The sequence below is a fragment of the Mustela nivalis genome, assembly GCF_964662115.1.
Source record: "Mustela nivalis genome assembly, chromosome: 10".
NCBI lineage: Eukaryota > Metazoa > Chordata > Mammalia > Carnivora > Mustelidae > Mustela > Mustela nivalis.
This window is the reverse complement of record NC_139029.1, coordinates 15,177,403-15,204,723: the sequence shown is the minus strand read 5'-3', so window position 1 is coordinate 15,204,723 and position 27,321 is coordinate 15,177,403.

Genomic DNA, 27,321 nt, shown 5'->3' with positions numbered 1-27,321 from the left:
GGTCTGTTGTTTTTAGACCATGTGCTGGACTGTGGACAGTGAACAAGAGTTCAGGAACGCACCCCTATAAATCTGCACAGAATAAAGGAACGGTCCAAGCGTCGGGGTGTCCGATCCTCCGTGGGCCTCCCCTCCCCCGTGTCCCACTGAGGACTCCTTGGGGCCCGCTGTCAGGGGACACACTGGGAAAACTGAGGAGCCTGGGCGGGTCACAGAGTGGAGAACTGGGTGGTATCAAACCGGGCACCAGGGGAGCAGGGTCGGGCTCATCAACACGTGGCATGTCAAGCCAGAGCTGGACTAGAACTGAGGGCTTCAGACTCCGTTCTGTGGAGGGCCAGAGCCTCTGCCAGCTGTCGGGCACTGCAAGGAAGATGAGCAATGGCTGTGGAAACACCTGCATGTGGGTGGTACACCAGGCCAGAGTCGGGAAGGTGAACCAGCTGGGTGACCTTGGGCAAGTCCATATCCCCTTGGGCAAGTCCGTACCCCTGGGGTCTTTCTTTTCTCCTCTGTAAGATGAAGGAAGGCTCCGAAATCACAACACCATATATGCCGAGGAATTCTGCGAGCCTCCATCTGCTTCATCTCTTTAAGCCTCTTCTTCTTTGTCTTCTAACGATTTGTTGTATTTTAGCCAGCCAGCACTAGGCTCCATCCTCGCAGGAACATTCTCTTCCTGCCCAGCTCGGGTTAAAGGTCAGGCTAACTCACATGAGATTTTTAGCAGACAGCTCAGTGTCAATCCAGCATGTGGAGTTAGCTTGCATGCCTCCGCTGACAGGCAGCTCACCACTGAGCGTGGCTGCCATGTTCCATGTGGAAGAGCTCTGACCAGTTAGAAAGTGCCTCTTACATGGAGCTGATGTCAGCTCCCCCTGCCGATGCCCTGCACCTGGACTATCATAGTTACTTACCCGTTTCAGTGGGGATCCTTCCAGAATCCCATGGCCCCAAACAGGTTTCCCTGCCAGAGTCAGAAACCAGGCTGACTCTGGTTTGTGGGGCTTTTCTCTTCTCTTTGCTGAGTTTTCTACAATGAGTACATGCTGCTTTCTCTATTTCTAAAATTCATTTGAAATTATATTATTTGTGACCACCCAAGAATACAGAATATAAGAAGAAGAAATACAACTCTCTCCACGCTTCCCCCTCCAAACCCTACTCTTACTCCAGGCCTAGAGAACGTCGTTCCCAACTTCTCGGTATCTTGGGTTATGTGTACACAGAAACACAGAATGGCCTAGAGAGCACAGAGAAGACTGCACAGTGTGGGGGTTGACCTTGCTTGTACCCTGCATGTGAAGCCTCTCTCTTAACCTCAGTTTGCTCATCTGTAAAATGGGAAAACTATGGTGCCTGCTACATAGGATCGACATGAGGGCTGGTGGGGTGTGGGGCGGGGGGTTAATGCACACAACGTGCTTAGATCAGGGCTGAGCACCTGTGAGCCATCACAGGTGTTTTGTTTTTTAAATTAAAAACAAACGGGATCATATGTACCTTTCTTTCTGCAGCTTGAGCGTTTCATCGTGGCCAGCTCTCCTTAGGGGCACAAGAAGATCTATCTCATCTTGTTCACGGCTGCAGAGTTGCACCTGTGGGCCTGCACCTGTGACTTACTCACTTTTAATACCAGGAAAAGTCACTTTTACAGGAAAGCCCCAGGACGAGGTCCTGAGGCAGATTGTGGCCGCTGTCGGTCACAGAGCGGAAAATGCTCTGATTCTCTCCTTGGTGGCCCCTGGTTGCTGTGAGCAGGCCAGGCTAGCTCTGGGGAGCAGGAACCAGGCTCTGATCAAGAAGGCATCTAGCTGGGCACTGGTGTGGCAGTGGTTGGGAGAAGGCAGGTACAGAGGGGATGTGACCCAACTGTGCTGTGGTGTAGCTAGGGCCCTGCAGAGAGGGGGCATCCTGTGGGCAGGGCTGGTCAGGGAAGGCTTCCTGGAGGAGGCATGATCTATGTGGGATCCTGAGGAGTAACAGGGAGTTGGACAGAAGGAGAATGGGTCGGGGGTCGTGTTCTCATGGCAGACATGATGCAGGGAGGAATATAGGATGAGGACTAATGGTCCTCATAAGGGAAGCAGAAAGACCTCAACCACCAGGCCGCACATGGGAGACCAGACCAGCAATGAGGAGCCACTGAAGGTTCTAGAGAGGGGGAGTCTCCACTCTGTATGACCCAAAGGAAAGCTCTAAGCCTCTCTAGTCTTCAGCTGCCTGGGGGTTCTGGAATAGACTTGGAGGACATGTGGGGGGCTACTTAAGAGTTGGAATTTGGGATCCGGCCACTTCCTCTAATCAAGGGGACCCAGAAGAAGGGGGGGGGGCAATCCCAGAGGTCAGCCCATGCCTTCAGATCCCTACTTCACAGAATTCAAACAGTTTCCTTTCCTTTTAACCTGCCGGCTTTCCAGGGAAATCTGATTTTGCAAACATGTTTTCTTAGCCGAGGGGAAATGAGCGCTATGCAAACAATGGAGATGGGCCTGGTGATAAGGGCCTCCCGGCTGTCCTGGCAGTCCGGCCTGAGCAGGGGGAGAGAGGGACTGGGGTAGGGGTGGCCCCGGCTCCACTGGCTGCCTTAGGTGTGGAGGAGACACCGGGCCTCAGATTGTCCAGCTGGGTGGGGCCTGGCGCATGATCTCACCCACAGATGGGGACCCAGAGGCCCAGGGAGGGAAGAGCCTTGCCCTGGGGCACTCGGGCTGGGGGTCCAACCGTCTGGCAGCGCCATTGGCCCTCTCCGGCAGGAGGGCTGGGCAGACACCCTTCTGCCGGGATGTAGAGTCTGGTTGGTGGGAGGCTGGCGGGTCCTCTCTAGGTCAGGCTGTGTGGAGAGGGAGGGGCTGAGCACTCGGGGTCCAGGAATGGGGCACTGAGGGCCATGGAGCAGAGGTGGTTCTGCCCCAGCACCGGTTTTGACCTTCATGGAGGAAAAAACGGGAGAGGTAGCTGGCCAAGCCATTGTCGTAGAGACCGTGAAAGACCCAGGGCTCAGGTATGGTCTGTAGGGACCAGGTGACAAATTCTGAAGAGGGGTGAGCCCCTTCCTCCCCCACCCTGTGCCCATGTCGCTGTGAGCCCCATGGCCACTGTGGCACCTAGAAGCTCAAGGTCAGTGAGGGCGGGGGTGAACACACTTGGAGAGGCTTTTCCCCAGGATCACCCATGACATGACTGAGGGAGTAATAAGGCACCTTAATAAGATGTTAAGAATATGAGCAGGGGCTCCTGGTAGGGGAGGGGGGTGCGGGTGGCTCGGTCAGGGACCAACTCTTGGTCACAATCAGGTCATGATCTCAGGGTCGTGAGTTCAGGCCCCATGGTAGGCTCCACACTGGGCATAGAACTTACTTAAAAAAATAAAGGAAAGAATATGAGCAGACCTGTTCCCAGGCGCCCTGGGTAGGGCACCTCCTTGGGAGATGTGAGAAGTAGAGAACCTTCTGTTTGGGGGTGGGGAGAGGATTCTAGGGGGAGGGGAGCTGTAAGAACCTTCCTTATCCAGGCATTCATGTCAGAGTAACCTCCTGGGGACCTGCAGGCCGGTGAGGCCTGGGGACATTCGGGGTTTCCCATGAGGGATCCCCACCCCTCACAGCCCTCAGTTCCCAATGAACAAGTCTGCTTTGCTCTTTGGGGTGTCTGGCACTGTGCCAAAAGCTTGGCAGCCTGGTAGGGCTAGGGTCTGTTCCGTCTTGCAGATAAGGCAAAACCAAATCTCCCACACTGCCCCAAAGGGCCCTCAAGAGTGACATTCCCTCCCCGCCTCCACAGTTTGCGCTCCTTCCAGAAGCTGTTCACAGAACGGAATTTCTGCTGCTGCTGCAGGGGACGAAAGCTGGGGGACGTTGCTGGGTTGTCAGCACTCGCAGAGATGCCCGCGGCTTCAGCAGAGGGCCGGGAAAGAGTACTGAGCTCCCCGGAGGCCCCACAGCCCCCCTCCCCCATCAGCATCTCCTAGACCCCTCTGGGAACCAGGGGTACGGATGCACATCATTGCATCTTCCTGGGCACGCCCGTGTCCCTTCCACCGGCTTTGTTTATAGTAAGATGCCAAGCAAGGTCAGCTCTGCCAATGTCTCACACACCAGCAAAGACGCACATCTTCACCTGACTTAACCTTGAAAGATGCCAATCAAAAGGCCAGAGCCCCCAGCTTCCTTTTCCTGGTCATCACCCTTTCCTGAAGACAATCTCCCTTGTAAAATCTCTAAGCCCCAGTTTTCCCAACTATAAAATGGGGGTCACAGAAACAACACCTCCTGGGCCCGTCATCTGTCTCCAGTGACAGACACGGGCCCTGAGCAAACCTAAAGACCAAGGTTCACCTGCTTCCTGCCCTCTATGTGACTAGGCTCCCTGTCAGCCTCTTATTCAGGCCAGGGCCGGCAGCAGCCCCCCCCCCCCCCCCGGGGAGGCCCTGCAGGGTCCAGATCCAGGCGCCTCCACGTCCCAGCTGACTTCCCAGTGGCCTGAGACTGGGTCCCTGTGCCTCGTAGGGCCGCTGTGTGCCCCTGCCTAGAATGGGGACAAGAGCAGCCCCTCTCTCACAGAGTTGTTTTGAGGATTAAATGAAACTTGGCCGGGGACCTAGCACTGTGTTGACGCTCCGTAAACATCAGACACGAGTGCTGCAGAGAAGCGCTGCGAACACAGGGAAGGGAAAGTGTTTGGCCCCCGGGGAGGCCGCATCCATCGCACTTTATTAAGATCATAAGTGCTTTTAACAAGGCAAACAGCAGACGGCAGGCCGCCCGCCAGCGTGCGCCAAGAACCCGAGCCCCGTCCTCTGAGCCCCTGACATCAAAACAACAGCAGAAAGGGCCGAACATCAAAGAATGAACAGCAAGTCCAAACATTTCACTGTGCTCTTATCTTAATTAAAGCAAGTCATAGGCGGGGGTTTTTGATGATACAAGTTGAAAAGCCAGGTTCTGGTTTTATTAGTTTTGCCGACACCCACAGAGAAGTTTGTGACTTGCCCAAGGTCACCTAGCAGCCTGGGGCCAGACTCGGGGCCAGGCCCAGGCCTCAGATGCTGGAGCCAGGGCCCCTTTCCATAACCGCTGCCTTGCCAGCCCTGCTTGAGCAGCTGGGGTCCGAGGCTGGAGTGTCAGGGAGAGGCGCTCATTCATCTGTCCGTCCGTATATTTAATCCTATTTACTGAAACCCTTGCAACTTCCAGGCGCTGTTGTAGGCTCCGGGGATACAGCAAGGAATAAGACAATCTAGGGAGGGAGGGGAAGGAAGGAAAGCAGATGCCGAGAAATAATGACATAAATATTTCGTAGCAATTACAGTAAATGCTACCCCCTGTTTTCCTTCTCTTTGAGCTCTGGGACCACCGGGTCCTGGGTTGAGAAAATGCCAGGGAAGAGCTTCTAGAACGCATTCCAGGTTTAAACCAGCTTCCCGCCCTTCAGACGCCCACTTTGGGGGCCCAGGCCCCACAGTCTGAAGAATCCCAAGCTGGCCCCAAGGGGAGAGACCCACTACCGGTCAGGTGACTTGCTCCATCCTGGACAGGGACCCCCAGCCCCAATCAACCAGCCCCAGCTGCCGAGTTCTGCCGAGTTCTGCCCACACTGCAAACTCACAAGCAAAACCAAGGATTATCGCATTTGAAATCAGTAAGTTCCAGGGTGGTTTGTTACACAATAAGCCACAGCTAAAACATCACATTTCACCTTTACGGGGGTGGTCCAGTGAGGACCCCCACTTCACAGCTGACAAAACTGAGGCTCAGAAAGGTAAAATGACCTCAGAGGGTCACGCGGGAGACAAGTGACAAGGCCACAGTCAATGACTTCAAATCAGATCAATGGCAGGGTGGCCAGCGGCATTTCCATGAATGACTTCCCTGTGCAAAAGCAGCAAACTCCAAAAGCAGATTTCCAGCCTTGGGAAAAGGCGACCAAAGGGGTCATTTTTGAGCAAGGGGGTTCCAGTGTTCTTAGAGGTAAGTGTACCCCCTAGATGGATATCTGCTGTTTTGTTCTGTCCAAGGAAGAGTTCCTATGGTCCTTTCTGAGGGGAGCAGACTCTGTTTTCCCATCTGCTAAAGGGGAACGGTAAAACTGCCTGGGGATGGGTTTACTGGTTAGCATCCCCTGTCTTCCCCAGAGTTCCTCATCTGATGCTAACATTTGGAAGGCAGTGAATAAGAGTCAAGAGTCCCATGTTGGGAATTGTAGCCCAAGGAAGCCTACGGTAGGCTGGCAGCAAGGGGACAAAACCCACCCCCGAAAGCTTCTTAAGTAATGCTTTCCCTGAAATTGTTGCTTCTGAGCCTGGAAGGGGCCTGGAAAGCTCCAGGCTGGGAGGCAGGAGCTCTGGGTCCTGGTGACCCTCTGTGTGAGCTTGGGCAAGAAACTGTCCCTCTCTGGAATCTGTAGGGACATCAAGAGGATGGGTCAAATGATGTGGAAGATCCTGATTGTGTCCAACAGGCAGGGATGCCCAAGCTTCCCTACCTCCCTCGCCCCACCCCCCACCCCCAGGAGCTCACAGAATTTATCCCTTGGGCTGTTTCTGGAAGCGATGATGTAGGTGAGCTCCACTGGCAAGTTCTCCTCCTCCCCCTTCAACTCCTCCATTGTCATGGGCATTATTTATCTGGCTTTCAGACAGGCCACCCAGAACTCTTTATAAAGATAAAAATATCATAACTCAAAGCTTCCACCAGCAATCCAGTCCCATCTGCACGATGGAGGGCTGCACATAATGGTCTGTTCCTTCTAGCTCTGACCCTTGAGGATCTTGCAAACGGAGGGGGTGCACTGGAAATGTCAAGCAGCAGGGAAGGATGCGGACCCTGGCGTTTCATCTGTGCCAGGCGCCTTGCTGACATCAGCTCATTCGTTCTGCTCAGGAACCCCACAACGGGGTCGACTGTCAAAGGGAGAAACTGAGGCCAGGAGAGGGGAAGTAAGTGTCCAGGATTGCAGGACTGGCAATGGGCTTTCAGACTCAGGCAATCTGCCTCCTCGTCCTTGATTCTGAATAATTAGGCTGTTTTGCTCCCTGGCAACAAAAGTACTCTGACTGTGACTCTGGTTGCCTCTGCCCTTTATGGAACGCCTGCATGCTAGGCATGCGGCCAGGGCTTTATTTTTTTTTGTTCTAAAAAAAAAAAAAATAACCACGCTGCAGAACAAATCAACCCAAATCTCGATGGCTTAAAGCAATGACAGGTATTTATTTTTCTCATGAATCTACAGTTTGGGCAGGTCTCAGCGGGGACAAGCGCGTTTCTGCTTCTGCCGGGATGACTCCAGCACCTGCGGCAGGAGCAGCTGGGGGGCTGGTCGGGCATCCCCTCTCTGTCTTCTCGGGGACTCGGGACCCTTTCCACAGGGCCTCTCCAGCCTGGCGTCCTCAGGGCTGTCAGGGTTCTTACTGGGTGGCCGGGGGCTCCACAAGGCCGGAGCAAAGCCGCAAGTCTCTTCTGACCTACCCCACCATACTGTGCAAGGTACAGACGAGCATAAGGACCAGTTTAGATTGGAGGGGAGGGGAATTGAACCCCCAGATCTTGATGGCAGGTGTGCCCGAGGATATGTGACCATCGTTCACTCCCCCATGTTCATGCCCTCGTTTAGGGGTCTTTACAACAACCCTGGAGATTCATTTATGCGCACACGGTTCTGGAGCCCGTTGTGGCACACATGGCTGTGGTCCCTGGGAGAGAGCAGTGAACGGGGATGGTGTTATACCCACTTTGCAGATGGACTGCAGGAGACTTACAAAGGTTTCGGGGCCAGTGAAATGGCCCCAGCACTTGCCCTGGGACTCTCGCTGATTCTTGACAATGAGTCTGGGCTGGGTGCTGTGATTGACAGTCTTGACGTGGGAGCAGGTTTCCAGTCCTGGCCCACAGGATGCTAGCTAAGTAATTGCCCAGCACCCCATGCTGCCTGATCTCGGGGTGCTCTGATGGATGCTCAGACCCCACTGGACACGGTGGCACCCATTGGCAAGGACCAGGCTGGTGGAGGAGAAGCCCCATTGGTGCTGCTAAGAAGCCAGCCCTGATGAGCGTGTGAGAGAGGGACGGGCAGGAGCGCAGAGAATGGCCCAGCCTGAACCGATCACCACGGCAACCACTGGGGCTGTCTGGAGCCAGCAGCCTGCCAGGCCTTGGCCCCACAAAGCCCAGGAGGGAGGCAGAGGGGGGCGGGCCTGGCAGGGCATAAATCAGGGAGTTCTATGCCCCTGACTCCGGGCAGACGATTTATGGGGCTGCTCAGAGCCCACTGGATGCACCAGGGAGAGGGGAGAAGATCTCCTCATTCCCACCACCCCGGGGGGGCCCCCTGCTTGGTGTGGGTTGGGCAGGAAGAAGCGCCTGAGCCTGGGAGCCCCTCCAGGCCACCCTCAGTGCTGCCGGAGGCCCCTGCCCCCACCCCTTTGTGCCACTGCACCAGCATGCTGCCCCCCAGGCTGACAGTGAACAATTTCAGAAGCAAGTCTTATCCTTAACTGCTTGAGATGCATGCTGGTCTTTTCTATCCTATTTCTATTGTAAAATACTGATCAGAACCCACTAAATTAATGTCATGCCTCAGAATAGTTTGTGCCTGCCGTTAGATAAATGCTGAGCCAAAGGAAACCAGAGAGGAAACTGAGGCTCACTCAGCCCTCCGTCCCCTCCTACATGGTAGAAGAGACTTTACATTCATTATCTCTTCCATCCTCTCCGCCAACGCCTGGGTCTGCCTCCAAAGCCTAAGCTTGTTCCGCTATCCACCCAACCATTATGGCACCCAAGACAGAACCATCTTCCTTGGTAGGTGATGAGCTGCCCATCTCTGGAGTCATCCAAGCTGATGTTGAACGACTCTCTACTATGGTGCTTCAGGGGATCCCGGAGTTCATCAGACCTGATGTCTCTGAGCTCATACAGGGTGGGAGACAGGCAAATACTGATTATGTGCTCACATGGAGCCACGGACAGAAAGCCAGCTGGCTCAGACAGACAGACAGTTTCCTGCTGGCTCAGACAGACAGGGAAACAAGCATGTCATCAGGAAGACAAGTGTGGCCGGTGGGAACCTGGCGGAAGCAGCAGAGGCAGCTGAGCTTAGAGCTCTCCCTATCCCAGCATCTTTGCTCTCACCTGCCTGGACCTGAAAGTGTTCACGTGACGCCTGGTTGGACTTCTCCTTGTCCAACAAGTCCCACCAGCAACCCTGTCAGCCTACCACCTGCTCCTGCTGGAAAGATCTGCTCCTCTCGGCTGCCCTCTCAGCCCTTTGCCTCCAGAAAGAGGTTCCTCTTCCCAGACCCTGCAGAGATGCTACGGACAGCTCCGCATAGGTTCAGCTCCAGACTTGGATGGACTTGCTCCCAGCCCCTGTTCCGCCCCTCACCAGTGCATGACCTTGAGCAAAACACTTCCCCTCTTAAGCCTGGTTCTCTTGTCACTAAAATGGGCTGTAATTTCTACCTTGGGATTATTGATAAGGGAAGATGTCTATATTACATTAAGTTAAAAAGGCAGATATGTTCTCATGTTTGTTAAAAATGAAAACCAAGAACCATTTACATGTTTGCTATTTATGGAAAAGTTTGGAAGGGAACAGGAGGTAGAAATGGTATGGGAAGGGGGAGAGGTGGAGGTTTTTTAAAATTTCATATTCTATACACTCCTAGATTATGTGGAACATTTTAAAATCAATAATCATGTATTAATTTTATAACAAAAAAAAAAAGGAAACTTAAAAAATGTGCTGCCCGCCGCCAGCCCTGAACATTTGTTGACCATCTTCTGGCCTCCCAAAGGGAGGAATGTGGCATTTCAGGCAGAGGGGCGTGAATATGAGGGATCTTCCTCTCTCGGCCTGAGAAAAGGCTGCCTTTGAACCTCACACCAACCCCAGGAGGTAGTGTATCATTACCGGCATTTTACAGAGGAAGACAACGAGGCTTGGAGCTGAAGGCCTTGTCCAAGGTCCCCGGGGCTGGTGAGGGGCTCTTGTGCCTGTTGGAATGGGAGTGGATTACCACTCCGGTGACGGGAGGGCAGAACCAGGAACTGAGGTATGAAATGGGGGAAGGGAAGTCTGGACATTGCCAGACTTCACTGCTCTAGGCCTGAGCTGAGTCCTTTTGATCACAGATGGAATCTTCATCACAGTCTCCATCTCCTCAGGGCATCCACACTGGCTGTTCCTTCTGCCTGGAATGCTGTTCCATCAGATGTCTGAATTTGGGGTTTTCTCAATATTCAGGTCTCCTCAGAGAGGCTCACCTAGGGCCACACCAGTGACGCACACAGACCCCGGCCAACCACGTCTCACCGTGAGTCCCCTTTCCCGTTCTCTGGGGCACAATGCCAACTCTGGCTTTGCTAGGTTATCATCTGCGTCCTCCTTGGAATGTCAGTCTTGTGAGGCAGTCATTCAACGCACTCAGAATGAGTCCTCATGCATACAGCAGGTGCTTAGTAAGGCTCTACACCACCCACATCCCCACAGCGCCCCCTTCCTTCCTGTGCGCCTTGACCAACACTTCTAACTGCCAACCCCTGCAATTCTCATCTGGAGCCTTTCCAGCCATCTGCACGTGCCCTGTCCACACAGTGGTCAGACCAGAGAGCCGGGGAGGGGGTGTGTCTCCAGAAGCATCCTTTAGGCAGGCATGGATGGAAGCTGGTGACGAATACCCCAGCCCTTTCCCCTCAGTGGGGCACTCTGAGGCTTGCTGTACACTGTTTCCCTGTCCCCCATGGCCCCCGGGGGGAGCATATGGCAGTTTCCCCCAGTGGCAATCTGTTGAACTCCCACACGGCCTCTCTCTCTACAGCTCCTCCCCCCCTCCCTAGAGCTGTACCAGCCTCGTAGGGAATAAAATACCACAAATTGTGTGGCTTAAAACACCGGAAACGGATTCTTACACAGCTCAAGACACTAAAAGTCCAAAATGTTCCCCCCTTGGCATCTCCGGCCTGGGGTCGGGTAACGTCTCCATCGGCTTTGGCTGTCGTGTGGTGCTGTCCCCGCGTCTCTGTGTCTTCACATAGCTGTCTTCCCTCTGTGTGTAGCCCTGTGTGTACCCCTGTGCCCCAGTCTTCCTGATCTCATAAGGACAGCCGTTATGAATTAGAGCCCGCCCTTATCTAATACTTCTTCTTAACTTGATTACACCTGCAAAGACCTTATTTCCAAATCTACTCTCCTTTCCTGGACCTGGGGCTAAGGACTTGAACCTATTTCTTGCGGGGCTCAGGGACACAACACTTTCTCTGCCTCAGTCTCCCCTTCTCCAGGGGTCTTCCTGGGATCACTCCCCAAATACTTGCCCTCAAATCCTTATCTTGAGTCTCCTTCTGGGGAAGCCCAGCCTAAGACAAAATCGAATGAATGAATGAATGAATGAATGAATGTTGAATGAATGAATGATACTTGACAGAGGAGGAAACTCAGAACAGTGAGAGCCTTTGCTCAGGGACTGACGTTGATGCTGGTGAGCATCAGAGCTCAGACTTTGACCTAGGTCTCTCTGTTTCTAGAGCCCCTAAGAAGAGCGACTGTGGAGGGCTGTTAACAGCATAGTTGCTTTGAAAGGTAATGAGCTCCCTGTCCCTGGAAGGCTTCAACTGTGCCAGTGGGGATCGCTGCAAGGGACTGAGAGCTGGTTTGGGTGACCTTAAAGGCCCGACTAGCCCTGACATCTGAGTCTGTATACATTTTAAGAGCATGTGGTAAAAAATTCAGGCCTCAGGGTCGGAGAGCAGAGTAACCTTCCCCTGACCTCCCCAAAGCCTCTCAGCAAAGCCAAGTTTCTCCAGAATCAGCCTTAATTTGATGTCTCTTCTTCTCGTTTATTAAAGGGACACAAAAGAGACAAAACCACTTGAATTGTCCCCCAGACGTGCTGGCTATAAATGTCTCCATAAAAGGGCCCAGCCTGGGCTCTGGTGCCCAGCAATTAGAGCTGCTCGGAGACCCGCCCAGACAGCCAGCCCGAGGCACCTCTTCGGGCTCCTCCCTGCCCAGGCAGGTCACTGCCAGCAAGAGTCCCTCCGGAGGGGTAGGCTGTAGACCCCAAGGCTCATCCAGGAGCCCAACAAACAGGCTGAGCAGAATCTTGTTCAAGCATAGGGGCTGTCCAGCTCTGGGTGGGGTGGGGGGCATGTTCCCCAATTTCCTTCAAGGTTACAGCAAACCCAGATGGGAGAGCAGGGATGAGGGATGGTTTCAACACATGCCTCCAGTTTTAGGAAGAAGAGTGGGAATGTCAGATCCTTGTTCTCCTCCTCAAGGGCTGTCATCGCTCCCTATTGCCCAGGGAATGACGCCCCAATCCTAGGTCTGGTTAGAGGAAGAAGGAGAAAGAGAGAGAGACCTCGCTCTAAATGTAAAATCTAGAACAATCTGTAAAACAGAACAGCAGTTACAAGTGCAGACTCTGGTGCAAATCTGAGCCTCTCCACTTACTAGCTGTGTGACTTTAGGCAAGTTGCTGGACCTCTCTGAGCTTCTGTATCCTTGCCTATCAGATGAGTTGATCATAAAATTACCTACTTCACTAGGTTGTCAGAATGCTTAACTTTAGAGTCAACCCACAAAAAGCCCCTAGCACAGTGCCTGCCACCTGGTAGGACCCAATAAAAGCTAAGTTGAACCCCTGCTGGGGAGTCCCTGTGTGGCCTACACTGCGCAAGGCATCTCACATTGACGGTCTCATCGGACCTTCCCCTCCTGAAGTAGAGATCAGCATCGTCCCCATCTTGCTGGGGACAAAACTGGAGTTCCCGTGGCATTGGAATCCTGGTTTCTCTGACTCCAGGCCCCGAGGTCTTGCAGTCCCCAGATGGAAAAGCCAGGTCTGTGTCTGTGTCAGCCTCACAGGGACCACTGTCTCCTCCATTTGTTCCTTCTTCCCTCCTTCATTTGTTCATTTAACAAACATGTATGGAGGTCCTGCTGCAAGCCAGGAGCTGGGTCAGGCCCTCCAGGATAGAGGCCAGCGAGAGGGGGGAGGGCTGTGCTGTGCCCTCAGGGGCCTCACAGCCTACTTTTCCCTGTGGCTTCCTCCAGAAACAACGGGCTTCAACCCCAGAGTTGCAGAATATACTGATCCCTCTAACTTAGCTCAAATGTTTCTCTCCAGGAAGCTTGTCCCAGTCTATTCTCTCAATCCAATCACCACAGTTAATGTTTCCTGATACCAAACTGTGTGCCAGGCATGAAACAGGCATTCACATTCTCTCTCTGCACCTGCCCCCTACATGCACACACACTCAATCATCAATCAATCAATAAAAAAAAGAAAGACATGGTTTGATAAGTCTGAAACCGACGTTACAGACAAAATGGTCCCTTTGTAATTCTCTTTCCCTCAGGCAGCTACTGATCTGCTTTCTGTCATTAAAGATCACTTTGTATTTTCTAGAATTTTACCCCAGTGGAATCATATACGTGACCACTGACTTTTCACTCAGCGTAATGATATTGAGATCTCTTCATGTTGTCTTGTATATCAGAGTCTGTTCCTTTCTGTTGCTGAGTACTAGTCCACTGTATGGATATACCACAATTTATCAATTCACCCATTGATGGACATTGGGTTTTCCCAGTTTGACGCTACTACAAATAAGGCTGCTATGAGCATTTATATACAAGTCTTTGCATGGCTATATGGGACATATGCTTTCTTTTCTCTTGAGTAAATACCTAGATTATTTGGTAGGTGTATGCTAACTTTATAAGAAACCACCAAACTGTTTTCCAAAGTATTCGACCATTTTATATTCCCACCAGTATCATATGCGAAATACAGTTGCTCAGGGTCTCCCCAACCCCTGACATGTCAGTCTTTCAGATTTTTGCCATCCTAATTTGTGTGTAGTAGTATCTCATTGTATTTTAATTTGCCTTTTCCTAATAATTAATAATATTGAACATCTTTCCACATGCTTATTGACCATCTGTATATCTTCTTCAGTGAAGTGAATGTTCAAATATTTTGCCTATCAAAAAAACTGGGTTTTGCATTTTCTTATTCATGGTTTTGAAAGTTTTTAAAATATATCCTGTATATAAGACCTTTACCAGATCAATGATTTGAAAAATTTCCTCCCAGTCTTTGGCTTGTCTTTTCATTCTTATAACTGTGTTTTTTGAATATTAGACCTTTTAAAAGTATATTTTTAATAAAGAACAATTTGTCCATTTTTTCCTTTACAGATTACGCTTTTGGCAGCTCATCTAAGAAATATTTGCTTAACCCAAGGTCACAAAGATTTTCTCCTATATTTTCTTCTACAAATTTTATAACTTTAGATTTCACATTTAGATTTATGATCTTTTTGAGTTCATTTTGTATGGTATGAGGTAAAGATGAAAGTCCTATGCTTTTGTTCATTTTTCCTTCTTCCTTCCTTCCTGTCCTCCTTCCTTTTTTTTTTTTTTTGCATGTTGATATTAAATTGTTTTAATATTATTTGATTTTTAAAAAGACTACTTTCTCTACTCATTTGCCTCGGCACCTTTGTCAAAAATCAGTTGTTCTTGTGTGTGTTGGTCCATTTCTGGATTTCCTTTTCTATTCTTTGTATCCATTTGTCTATCTCTATGCCAATACCACTCATTGCTGCCCACAGGAACTTTAAAATAAGTCTTGAAATTGGGTAATGCAAGTCCTCTCACTTTGTCCTTTTCCCAAGTTGCTTTGACTACTGTAGGTCCTTTGCATTCCCCTGTGACTGTTGGAACCAGCTTGTCAATTTTTGCACAAAAGCCTGACAAGATTTTGATGGGGGAATGCATTGATTTATAATCAATGTGGGGAGAATTGACATCTTCATAATACTGAACCTTCTAACGCATGAACACAGATAAATATGCTCTATCTCCATTTTTAACAAATATTTTATTTATTTGACCAGAAAGAGAGAGTGACAGGGCACAAGCAAGGACAGCAACAGAGGGAGAGGGAGAAGCAGGCTCCCCACTGAGCCAGGAGCACTATGTGGGGCTTGATTCCAGGACCATGGGCTCCATCCCAGAACCTTGGAATCACAATCTGAGCCAAAGGCAGATGCTCAACTAATAGAGCCACTCAGAGACCCCAGCTCTCTTTCCATTTACTTAGGTTTTCTTTGATTCTCTCAGCAATGTTTGGTAGTTTTCAACATACATTTTTGAGCACCATTTTTATGTATTTTATATTTTCTGACACTAGCGGAAAAGGTATAATTTAACCTCAGCTTCTGATTACTCATTGCTAATATAAAGAGATATAATTAATTAATATTGATCTTGTATCCTGCACTCTTTCTAAACTTAATGACCAATTTTAGTGTGCATTAGATTTTCTAAATATAGTTATAAGTCATTAGCAACACTTTTACTTCTTCCATTCCAATCCACATGTCTTTTATTTCTTCATCTTCCCTTACTGCACTAGCTAGACCTTTCAGTACAGTGTTGAATGGAAGCGGTGAGAGTAGACATCCTTGTCCTTTCCTGATCTTAGAGAGAAAGCAGTCTTTCACCATTGACTACATTTTTAGTTGTAATTTTTTTTCATTTGTTTGTTTGTTTGGCAAGTATCTTGGATCAAGTTAAGGAAGCTCCCTTCTATTTCCTAATTTTTGGAGAGTTTTTGTAAGAAATGGATGTTGAATTTTGTCAAATGCTCATTCTGCATCTGTTGGGATGACCATAGAGTTCTTTTTTTGGTTTGTGAATATGGTGAATTACATCACTTAATTTTCATGTGGTAAGCCAACTTTGTATTCAAAGGATAAACCCCACTTAATTATGCTATTTTTATACATTGTCGGCTCAAATTTGAAAAAAAAATTGTTAAGGGTTTTTGCATTTTTTGTTCATGAAGAATATTAGTTGTAGTTTTCTTTTTTCATAATGTCATCGTCTGGTTTTAGTAGAAGGGTAATTCTGGCCTTATAGTGTGAGCAAGGGAGCATTCCCTCCTGTTACAATTTGCCAAAAGAGTTTGTGTACAATTGATAGCATTCTTCCTTAAATATGTGGTAGAATTCACTAGTGAAGATAAAAGTTTTCTTTGTGGAAAGGTTTCTAACTATGCTTCAATTTCTTTCTTCTTTTTATTTCAAGTGGGCTCGAATGCAGGGCTTGAACTCACAAACCTGAGATCAAGACCTGAGCTGAGATAAAGAGTTGAATAGTTAACCAATGGAGCCATCCAGGCGCCACTCAATTTCCTTAATACACATACGGCTACATCTATTTTAGTTTGAGCACCCTTTGGTAGCTTGTGTCTTTCAAGTAATTTGTCCATTGCATCAGAGTCATTAAGTTTATTGGCACAAAGTTATTAATAATATTCTCTTGGAGCGCCTGGGTGGCTCAGTGGGTTGAGTCTCTGCTTTTGGTTCAGGTCATGTGGGATCGAGCCCCACATCAGGCTCTCTGCTCAGCAGGGAGCCTGCTTCCTCCTCTCTCTCTGCCTACCTACTTGTGATCTCTCTCTCTCTCTCTCTCTCTCTCTCTGTGAAATAAATAAATAAAATCTTTAAAAAATAATATTCTCTTATGATTCTTTAAATATCTGTAGAATGTGTAAGGATGTTTTCTCTCTTGTCCTTGATATTTGTCATGGGTGACTTCTCCCTTTCTAACCAGTACAATCAGAAGTTTATCAATTGTATGGTTTTCTCAACAATCAGCTTTTGGTTTTATTAATGTTTCTCTTGTTTTTCTGTTTTCTATTTCATTTTATCTCCTTTCTTATTTTTTATCATTTCCTTTTTTCTGCTTACATTGGTTTTGATTTGATCTTCTTTTTCTAGTTGAGGTCACAGATTTCAGACATTTTTCCTTTTCTAATACAGATAAATTATTGCTACCAGTTTCCATGTAAGTGTTACTCTGGTGGCATCCCACAGATTTTGATATGTTGTGTTTTCATTTTCATCTAGTTAAAAATATTTTATTATTTCCTTTTTAATTTCTTCTTCGGTCTTTGGGTTATTTAGAAGTGTGTTATTATTGTTCAAATATGGAAGAGATTTTCCAGAGATGATCTTTTTCTTACTGATTTCTATTTAATTCTCTGTGATCAGTGATCATATGTTGTGACTTAAATTCTCTTAACTTTATCAAGATTTGTTTTATAGCCCAGAATATATTCTGTCTTCTAACTATTCCATGTGCACTTGGAAAAAAAAAATGTGTACTCTGCTGTTTGCAGTGTTGTGTTTTATCAATGTCAATTAAATCAAGTTGGCTAGGGAGCCTGGGTGGCTCAGTCATTAAGGGTCTGCCTTTGGCTTAGGTCATGACCCCAGGGTCCTGGAATTGAGCCCCATGTCAGGCTCCCTGCTTGTGGGGGGAGACTGCTTCTCCCTCTCCCACTTTCCCTGCTTGTGTTCCCTCTCTCATTGTGCCTCCCTCTATCAAATAAATAAATAAAAATCTTTATAAAATAATCAACTTGGCTGATAATGTTCAAATCTTCTATATCCTTACTGATTTTCTATCTACTTGTTCCATCGATTATCAAAAGAGGAGTATTGAAATCTGATTATAATTGTGGATTATTGCAATTCTATTTGTTTTGGTTTCCTGTATTTTGAAACTCTTCTATTGGGTGCATAAACATTTAAGGCTGTTATGTTCACCTGATGAATTGATTTCTTTATAGTTATGAAATTATATTGTTATCCCTGGTCAAATTCTTTGCTTCCAAATTCATTTTGTCTTTTATTAGAGCCACTCTAGCTTTCTTTTGATTAATGTTACATGGTTTATCTTTTCCTATAATTTTACTTTTAAACTACTGGAGTCTTTGTATTTAAAGTAGGTTTCCAGGCAACTTAAAGTTGGGTCTTGCTTTTCTTGTCAATCTACAAACTCCGTCTTTTGATTGAGGTAGTCAGATCATTTATATTTAATAGGACTATTGATATAGTTAGATTTAAATCTAACCTATTTCTGTTTATTTTCCAGTTGTTTCACCTGTTCTTTATTCTCTTTCTTATCTCTGCCTTCTTTTAGATTAATTGATATCATTTTACCTTCTTTGTGTACTTATTATCTATAAACATTTTATAAATTTTATGGTTGCTTTAGGGTTGGTGGTATATGTGTTTCACTTATCAGTCTATTCTCAAACAATATTATCATCAATTAATGAAGATTATAAGAACCCTAAAGTAATATACTTCCATTTCTACTATCTCAGTTTTGTGCAATTGTTTCAAACATGTAATCTCTGGAAGTTCATTACTTTGTTATGCTTAGCCAATTACCTTTTTCAAAGCTTTAACTGATAAGAAAAGGATCTCATATTTTTGGTCTTCATAGTTGTAATTTCTAGTGTTCTTCATTGCTTCGTGTAAATCCATATTCCACATGGTATCATTTTTCTTCTGCCTAAAAGAACTTTTTTTTTTAAGATTTTATTTTTAAGTAATCTCTACACCCAGCTTGGGGCTCAAACTCACAACCCCAACACTAAGAGTTGCATGTTCCTTCCTCTCACTGAGCCAGCCAGGAACCCCTTAAAAGGCCTTTAAAAATACTTCTTACTGTGTGGGTCTGCTGGTAATGGATTATTTTCTCTTTTATATATTTTTAAAGGGTTTATTTCACTTCCAGTTTTGAAAGATATATTTTTTCTTGTAGAGAATTCTAGCGAGACAGTTTTTTTTCCCCTTTAGTTACTTTCAAGATAGAGTTCCACTGACTTCTCACTTGCATTGTCTCCAGCAAAAAATCTGCTGTCACCTTTATCTTTGTTCCTTTGTACATTGTGTATCTTTTTGGTTTTTTTCAACTTTAAGGTTTTTCTCTTGGCCATTGGTTTTGAGTAGTTTAATTATGATATGACTTGGTGTGGTTTTCCTCATGTTTCTTGTGCTTAGAATTCATTGAGATTCTTGGCTCCATTTGGAAAAATGTCAGTCATTACATTTCTTTGTCATATATTTTCCTTTCCCTAATGCCTTATTTCTATTCTCCTTTAGGTAATCCATTTATGTATATATTAGGCTGCTTGAGGTTGTCCTGAAGATCACTGATGCTCTCTTCATTTTCATTTTTGTGTCTTATTTCTTCTGATTTTATTTTAAATGATTTTTATTGATATTGTCTTCAAGTTCCCTAATCTTTTCTTTAGCAATATCTAGTCTGTTATTAATATGTATTTTTTATCCAAGCACCCTTTTATTTATTTATTTTTAAATGTTATTTTTACAAAAATAATCTCTCTGCCCATCTTGGGGCTCCAGCTCACAACTCCAATATCAAAAGTCACATGTCACACACTCTACTGACTGAGCCAGCCAGGAACCCCCCCCCCTTTTTTTTCAGGTGCTGGATATTTTTGTTTTTCTATAAATAATTCTTAATGTTTGTTCTGGGGAACAATTAAATTATTCAGCAACATTTCAATCTTTTCAAGTCTCTTTGGAGATTTGTTAGAAGGGACCTGTATTCAGTGTAGGGATAATTATTCCCACTACAAAGGAAAGACCCTCCCTGAGTACTCTGCCCAATGCTTTGTAAATTATCAGGTTTCTCAGTCTGGCAGGTAGGAATAGGCACTGTTTCAGATTCTACGTGAGTTCCAAGGACTGTTTCCTCCAATAATTTTGGGTGGGTCTTCCTTAGTCTTGGGTAATTTTCTCATAAGTATATGCTCAGAAGACATAGGAGATTTTCAAAAATCCTGAAATTATATACAGAAAGACCCCTGCATATACATTTGCCATCCAGGGCCTCCATCCCATTTTCCGTGGTTGTTCCATACTCCAAAAATCACAGCAACAAGGGCCAAGAGACAACTTTCTAACCTAAGATTGATTCTGAGTTTTAAAAGCAAATCCAAACAACAAGGAGAATTGGGGCTACTGTAGAACAGCCAGATGTTGTCCTTAGTCATTCACCTCACTCTTTTAGTTCTCTACTATTCTCTTAATATGATTACCAAACTTAACAGATAATCATTTAAAATGAGGACCCATGTAGTATGAGAAAGATTCAGTACTTGTCAACCAGAAACAGAGTATGACTCTCCCCTGAGATGTCAGGAGAGAAGAAATTTGCTTCACCATCAAAGCCCCAAGCAGAAATTCTTTTTTTTAAAGCACACTCTGTACCTCAAACAAAATCATGTCACCTTTTTTCTTCGTTTTCCCAATTTTATACTCTTTTTTAAAAAAAATTATTTTATTTATTTATTTGACAGAGAGAGAGAGAGTGAGAGTGAGAGAGGGAACACAAGCATAGAGAGTGGGAGAGGGAGAAGCAGGCTTTCTGGTGAGCAGGGAGCCTGACATGGGACTCAATCCCAGGACCCTGGGATCATGACCTGAGCCAAAGGCAGGTGCCCAATGACTGAACCACCCAGGCTCCCCTCAATTTGATACTCTTAATGTACTCTATTGGTATTGACAGCATTTGGTTCTATTTCATATTCTGACATATACAGTGCTTTAATGTATGACCACATTGAATTGTACTAACTTTCATCAGGTTTTTGAAGGGCCCACTGACCAAAAAGTTAGTTAAGAGTAACCATCAAATGAAAGGATCTTTAACATTTGAAGCTTCCCACCTCCCCCTTCTTTCTGTCCTTCTCTCTTTTCCTGCCCTACCCTCTTTCCTTATGTCCTACTACCTGCACTTTGCTACTTGAAGTTCAGAGGTACCATTCCTGCCCAACCCTCATCCCCAAACATCAGGCACCACCTCTCTCACCACCACCTCAGGGAGAAGGCAGAGAGACATGGGTTCAAATCCAGGCTCTACATCTTCTTGGTGGGTGGCCTTGGTCAAGGTGATTTCTTAACCTCTTGGAATTCCAGTTTCTTCACACATGAAAGGAGGCACAGTGCTCTACCTGAGAGAGTGGTCATGGGGATTGAAGGAAGTAATATTTATGCAGTGTCTGGGACATAGTTTGTGTTCAGTAAAGGAAGATATATCTTTATTTGATAAACATTTACTGAGTATCTCTTCTGTGCCAGGCCCTGTGCTAGGTGTTGGAGCATGGAGTTTGATGAGAGATGGGTGAGTGAAAAATTGGATTAAAGCATAGTAAGAGATATTATAGGAATAAAGTTATCAAAGGACAGGGCTACCACCATGCCAGTGAGCTCTCCATCACTGGGAAGGTGTGAACCTGAGTCCCATTTTGTGGGGATGAGAGCGCAGGTACAATTTTGCTCCCTGATGTTTGGGGATGTGGGTTGGGCAGGAATGGCACCACTGAACTTCAGGTAGAGCTGACTCTGCACCCAGCTTGGGAGTAGAAGGTGGTAGGTACATGTGGCTAATCCTGACCAACTGAAACATCATATCCTAAGATCTATAGGACTTGAAGATGAGAGCCTGGACTTGTTGGTGCCATCTTGCTTCCTTTAAATGCCGAGAATGAGGCCACTATGGAGAGAGCAGAGCCCAGGGCTGTTAGACCAGATCTTGATGACATAGTTGGAACTGCTGGGTCCAGCCATACCTGATGTCCAACTCTCTTGGACTTTGAAGTGACCTGAGCCATAAAATTCCTTTATTTTTTTATCTAGCTCAGCTTGGGTACCTCTTTCTATTCCTTGTGGCCAAAAGAGTTCTATAACTGACATGACAAAGATGCTGAGTTGTTCAGTAAGTGTTTGGTGGGGAAAGAGGAAAAAGGAGGAGCAAGATGACCTTTAGAGCTCTTCCGGCCAGAGAGGCTCTGACTTGGGCATTGAAGGGGCTGAATTGGTGGTTGTTTGAGGGACAGAAGACCAGAGCAGGCAATGCAGTGCTCCAGCATCCCTCGGACTCCAGTTTCCATCCCGGGGGAACTTCCTGGTGCATTTCAATGCACCCTTGTGTGTGAGTGCCTGTAGGAGGGTTCAAAATAGCCTGAAATATAAACACACCGGAAACCCGCTCCTCCTCCTCTCTCTGTTTTGCCTCGTTCCCAGGGGCAGTGGTGTGGGGCTGTAGAACGTCTGTTTGGAGGACTTAGAAAGAATTTCAAATGAGGTCTCTCTCTTTCTGGGTTTGGCATGCACCCCCTGCCTGGGGGATGTTTCCCCCTAAGTGCCAGACCCAGGTGTGTGGGCAGAAAAGGGGCCAACAGGGAAAGGACCTGGTCCCTGTCACTTTCCTGCTTACAGAGAAGACCCCTTCGTCATACAATTCAATGCAACAACAACTTATTAAGCAAAACCCTGTGAGCTACCCAGGGTGGACAAGAATGGAATAGAAAATGTTTTCACAGGGTTCAGGAGATGTGTGAGCTTGCCAGGTAACGGATGATTCCAAAAATGGCTCCCAGCATGCCTCCTGGGATTCATATCTGTGTGTGGCTCCCTTCCCTGCCTCCACACTGACTCTGTGACTCTTGCTTTTGAGCAACAGAATGCTACACAAGGGATGCTGTGTGATTTCTGAGAGTAGGTCAGAAGATGCCTGCGGCTTCCACTTGACTATGAACCCTTGCTCTGGCGACACTCCCTCCTGGATCATGGCTGCCATGCTGCAAGGAATGCAAGCCACAAGGAGAGGCCCCAGATAGTGTTGGGCCTATCAGATTGAGTTGGACCCCCTACTGCTACCTGAACTCCTACATCGAGGTCCTAACAGGACCTCAGAATTTTCTTAATTGGAAATAGGGTTGTTGCAGATGCAACAGGTTAAGATGAGGTCCTCCTGAAGAAGGGTGGATCCAAATCCAATATCCAATGTGTATCCTGGTAAAAAGGGGAACTTTGGACACAGAAACATGCACACAGGAGGAACACCATACAAAGATAAAGACAGAGGTTGGGGTGAGGTTTCCACAAGCCAAGAAACACCAGAGATGGCCAGCAAACCACCAGAAGCTAGGGTAGAGGGTGAAGCCGATTCTCTTTCATACCCCCAGAAGGAATCAAAGAGGCTGGCACCTTGATCTTGGACTTTAGCCTCAAGAACAGTGAGACAACACATACCTGTTGTTTAAGCCACCAGGGTGTGGTACTTTGTTATGGTGACCCCAGGAAACTAATACAGACTCTTTAACAACCCCAAGAGGCAAGGACCAGAGAGGTTAAGGGGGTCTCCCCAGGTCCACACAGCAGAGTCATGTCATCTACCATGTCGCTACAGGTGTACTTGGCTTTCTTACTCAGACCTTCTTCCCCTTGAAGAGACTAGAAGCACCTCAGGGCAGATACCCATGTCTGCCTTCTCAATGTGTCTCACTCAGAAGCCAGCACAAGGCCTTGCACACAGTAGGTGCTCAGTTTATGGAACTGAGTGTGGGGTTTTCCCATTTTTCCTTGCCACCCTGGCTTCCCGAGTGGACCCTGTTTCTGCAGGAACTCACTGCCAGTGAGCTGGTCATGAACGGGCCACGGGGTCCTTGCAACGCGTTTTGTTGGTGTTGGGTAATCATCTGGCATCTTCCTGCGCACCAGGAAAGAAGTTCAGGCACCAGGGAAAAACTATTTGACGATGACACCAATGCCCAATTTGTCTTCTTAGCTAATGTGGGGACCCTTGCTGCACTCAGGAAAAAGACAGACTTGACAACCCCGAAGTCATCATTCTGCAGCAGTAAGGACCAACCACAGCGATAGGGGCGTCTGGGCTCCCATGCAAGACCAAGCTGAATAGGGATGAAAAATCAGTGCGTCCTCATTTGTAGTGCGGGATCCTGGATTGGATACTTAGATAGTAAAAGGGCATGAGTGGAAAAACTGGTGAAACTGCACAGTCCATAGTTTAGTTAATAATGATGTACCAGGGCACCTGGGTGGCTCAGTGGGTTAAGCCTCTGCCTTTGGCTCAGGTCGTGATCCCAGGGTCCTCGGATCAAAGCCCACATTGGGCTCTCTGCTCAGCAGGGAGCCTGCTTTCCCCTCTCTGTCTGCTATGCCTCTCTGCTCACTTGTGATCTCTGTCTGTCAAATGGATAAATAAAATATTTTAAAATAATAATAATAATGTACCAGAAGTCATGTTCATTTTGAGAAGCGTACCGTGATGATGTAAGTTGTTGACACTAGAGCAAAGGGGGTGAAAGGCGCACAAGGACTCGGTACCATCTGTACAACTTTTCTATAAATCTTTTCTATAAATTTTATTAAGCAAGAAATCAGCTCTTGACATCACAAGGTGTGTTTCTCTTTAGAGAGGTCAAAAGGAGTAGGCTGGGTCCCTTGCTAAGGAGGAGGTCACACCAAAATCAAGGTAGTCTCGCCCTCCCACCCTCACATGACCAGGGCTCCTGCCCCCACACCCAGAGCCTCATCAACAGTTGCTGACCCCCGAGGAGGCAGAGCTCACAGTACAAAGGGAAGTTCTAGGCACTAGGAACCATTATTATACACATAGAGCATAGTGGAGGGGGACTGGGAGGGGGGTGGGGGGAGGACTAAGTAGGTTTGGAGAAGTGGAGGGAAATGCTGAGATGCAGCAGTGTCCATATGAAGCCCCTCCCCCACCCCCAAAGGCCTGACCTGTCCGGCCTTGCCACCTCCCCACTTCCGGTGCTGAGAAGCCCAGGTCTCTTGTTTTTGCATCACTTGAGCGTAACCACAATTCAGGAAAACTACTGCTTCGATTTCCCGCTGAACTCAAGGGAGATCTGATTTGGGGACATGGGTGTGTCTTACTCTGAATACAAGGTGCCTAGAGAGGACCACAGACGCCCCTTTTGCCCCGTTTCTGAACTTCCTTCCTGGCCCCCCCCCCCCAGGATGCGTGGCGGCAGCCTTCACTTGTTAAGGGCTTTGCTCCCATTCTCCCTGGTGGTCAGGGTGCCCACTATGCTGCTGTAACAAGAAGAGCCTGAAACACTTCTCGCTCACATCCAGGAGTAGACACAAGGCCCTCAGTGGGGGGAGGGAGCTGTGGCCCAGGTCCCCCCTGTCGTCTGGGTTCCTGGATGCATCCTGTCTTGTCACTCTGCAGTTTCCTGGGGAGTCACCCTCATCCACATAGTGGAAGCCATCTCCCCACGGTCGGGGTCCCAGGCCAGCCTGCAGGAAGGGGAGGGAGTGGGGAAGGCAGTCTCATCCACGCCTCATCCAGATGTGGCCCAGAGGTCGCACGCCTCCCTGCCACTCACATTCCGCTGGCCTCCCCTTGCTGCCAAGCAGGTGGGCGAAGTGTAGTCCCTGGACGTGTGTGTGTGTGTGTGCGTGTGTGTGTGCTCAGCCGAAGGAGGACAACAAGAGCGGCGAGGGATGGCTAGTGGTCCCCAGCATGGGACCGTATCATCAGGCTGGTGCCCCAGAAGAAGAGAAGGACTCACCGAGGAGGAGGATCTTGCCCAAGCCAAGGTCACGCAGCGAGAAAGCAGCAGAGCCACAAGAACACGCATCTGCTGCCTCGGCTGCAGCCATTGGGATGGAATTTTGACCCCCCACCAACGTCTGAGTGGGGAGCAGGGGACATCCCGAGTGTCAGCCTGCCCGGGGCTGCAGACCCTCCACCCCTCAGCCTCAGGCCGGTGGCTGAACTGCTCTGAACCTCGGCTTTGCCATCTGTTTAAGGGGACAATAGTTGTCGTCCCTAGGGCGTGATGAAGACCAGACGAACTGGGGTATGTAAAGGGTTTGGCCAAGAACATAGCAAATGTTCAGAAGTGTTAGTTATTGCTGCTGTTGCCAGTGAAGCCGCCCCCGCCATCCTCCTGCTGCCCCATCCGCTGGTTTAAAGAATTTCTAACTCAGGGATGCCTGGGTGGCTCAGTCGGTGAAGCGTCTGCCTTCAGCCCAGGTGGTGATCCCAGGGTCCCAGGGTTGAGTCCCGCAGTTGGACTCCCTGCTCAGCGGGGAGTCTGCTTCTCTCTCTCCTTCTCCCCTTCCCTCTGCTCATGTTCTCTCTCTCTCTCAAATATAATCTTAAGAAAAAAAAAGGTGTCGGGCAGGGCGAGGGCGGGGCTCATCCAGAGGGTTCCCTGGGGAAGGATCCACTCCCCAGCCCACAGAGCTGTTGGCAGGATTCAGTTCCTTCCAGGCTGTCTTGCTGGTGTGAAGACCACCCTCAGTCTCTTGCCACATAGGCTGCTCCGTGGCCAGCGTACGCCGTGGTAGCTCACCGCACCCAAACCCAGTGAAAAGGAAGTAATGACCTCATGCGCTGCGATCACGGGTGTGAAACCCCATCACCTCGGCTGGACTCGGTTGGTTAGAAGCCAGTTACACTCTAGGGGAGGAGATTACACAGACGTGACAGCAGGAGGCTAGGGTCACCAGCGGCTCTCTGAGCATCTAGCCACCCGGAAGTGTTTCATCAAGGTCATGGCCATCGACGAATGTACCATGAGAGGAAGTTGAAGCAATGCTGAGATGTCCAGAGACCCGGAAAATAATTCACTGAGCTTTTACTACGCACTAGGCACCATCCTGCGTGCTCTATAAATACTCTCCCATTTAGTCTTCATACTGGCCCGTGGAGAAAGGGGTGCTATTTAGAGATCAGAGACCTAAGTGACCTGCCCAGGTCACACAGCACAGCAGTGGCGGAGCTGGGCTTCCCGCGCAGGCCGCCCCACATCAAAGTCCTGGCTCTAAACCCCGGGGCGCCTTGTCCGTGTCAGCGAGTTGAAGGAAGATCTGAATCAATGACTGCTGAATCTGGACATTTCTCTAAAAATAAAACAAAGGTCAGTCCCTGTCACATGAGGAAAGGATGAAAAGAACTGGGTGTGTTTGATGAGAGAAGAAACGAGAAAGAGGTCACGGTCCATGACTTCAGATCTCAGAGGGCTTGTCTCGGGCAGGAAAGACACTTCTTCTGGGTGGCTTGGAGGTACACATGGGGGAGGGGCAAACTCTGGAGAGCGGAGGGGGACCGTACTGGACCCTTGCCGCGAGCCAGGTCTTCTGTGGAAGGAACGACTCACAAGCTTGCCTTTGCAGCTGAGCAAATATTTCTGCTTCCCCTTTGCAGGCTGGAGACAGCCTCTTCCCCTGCCAGCACTGCGGGCCTTCAGAGCGGTGGCCTTGAGCTGTGGGCTGGAGGTCAGCTCGGCCACCCTCACCAGATGGGACCAGACCGAAGACTGCGGGGCCCGGGGCAGAGGGCGCTGCTGACGTCCCGTCTCCCTCTTCTGGCCTCATCACCTGGACGGCTGCAGTCCGCCCAGAATCTCCCCTCCTGCCCATTCTCCATGTGGAAGCTGAGTGGTCTTTCTAGAGCTTAAAGTCAACCAGCTCACCTCCCTGCTCAAACCATTCTGTGGCTCCCTACTACCCTCAGGATAAATTCAGCTGGGCCACAGGGCCCTCTACATGACGGGGACCTGCTCTCTTCCAAATCTCACATCCAGTTGCTTCTCCCCCCACCCCCCCTCCATCCACTCCAGCTTCCATCCCACCTTCCTGGGTT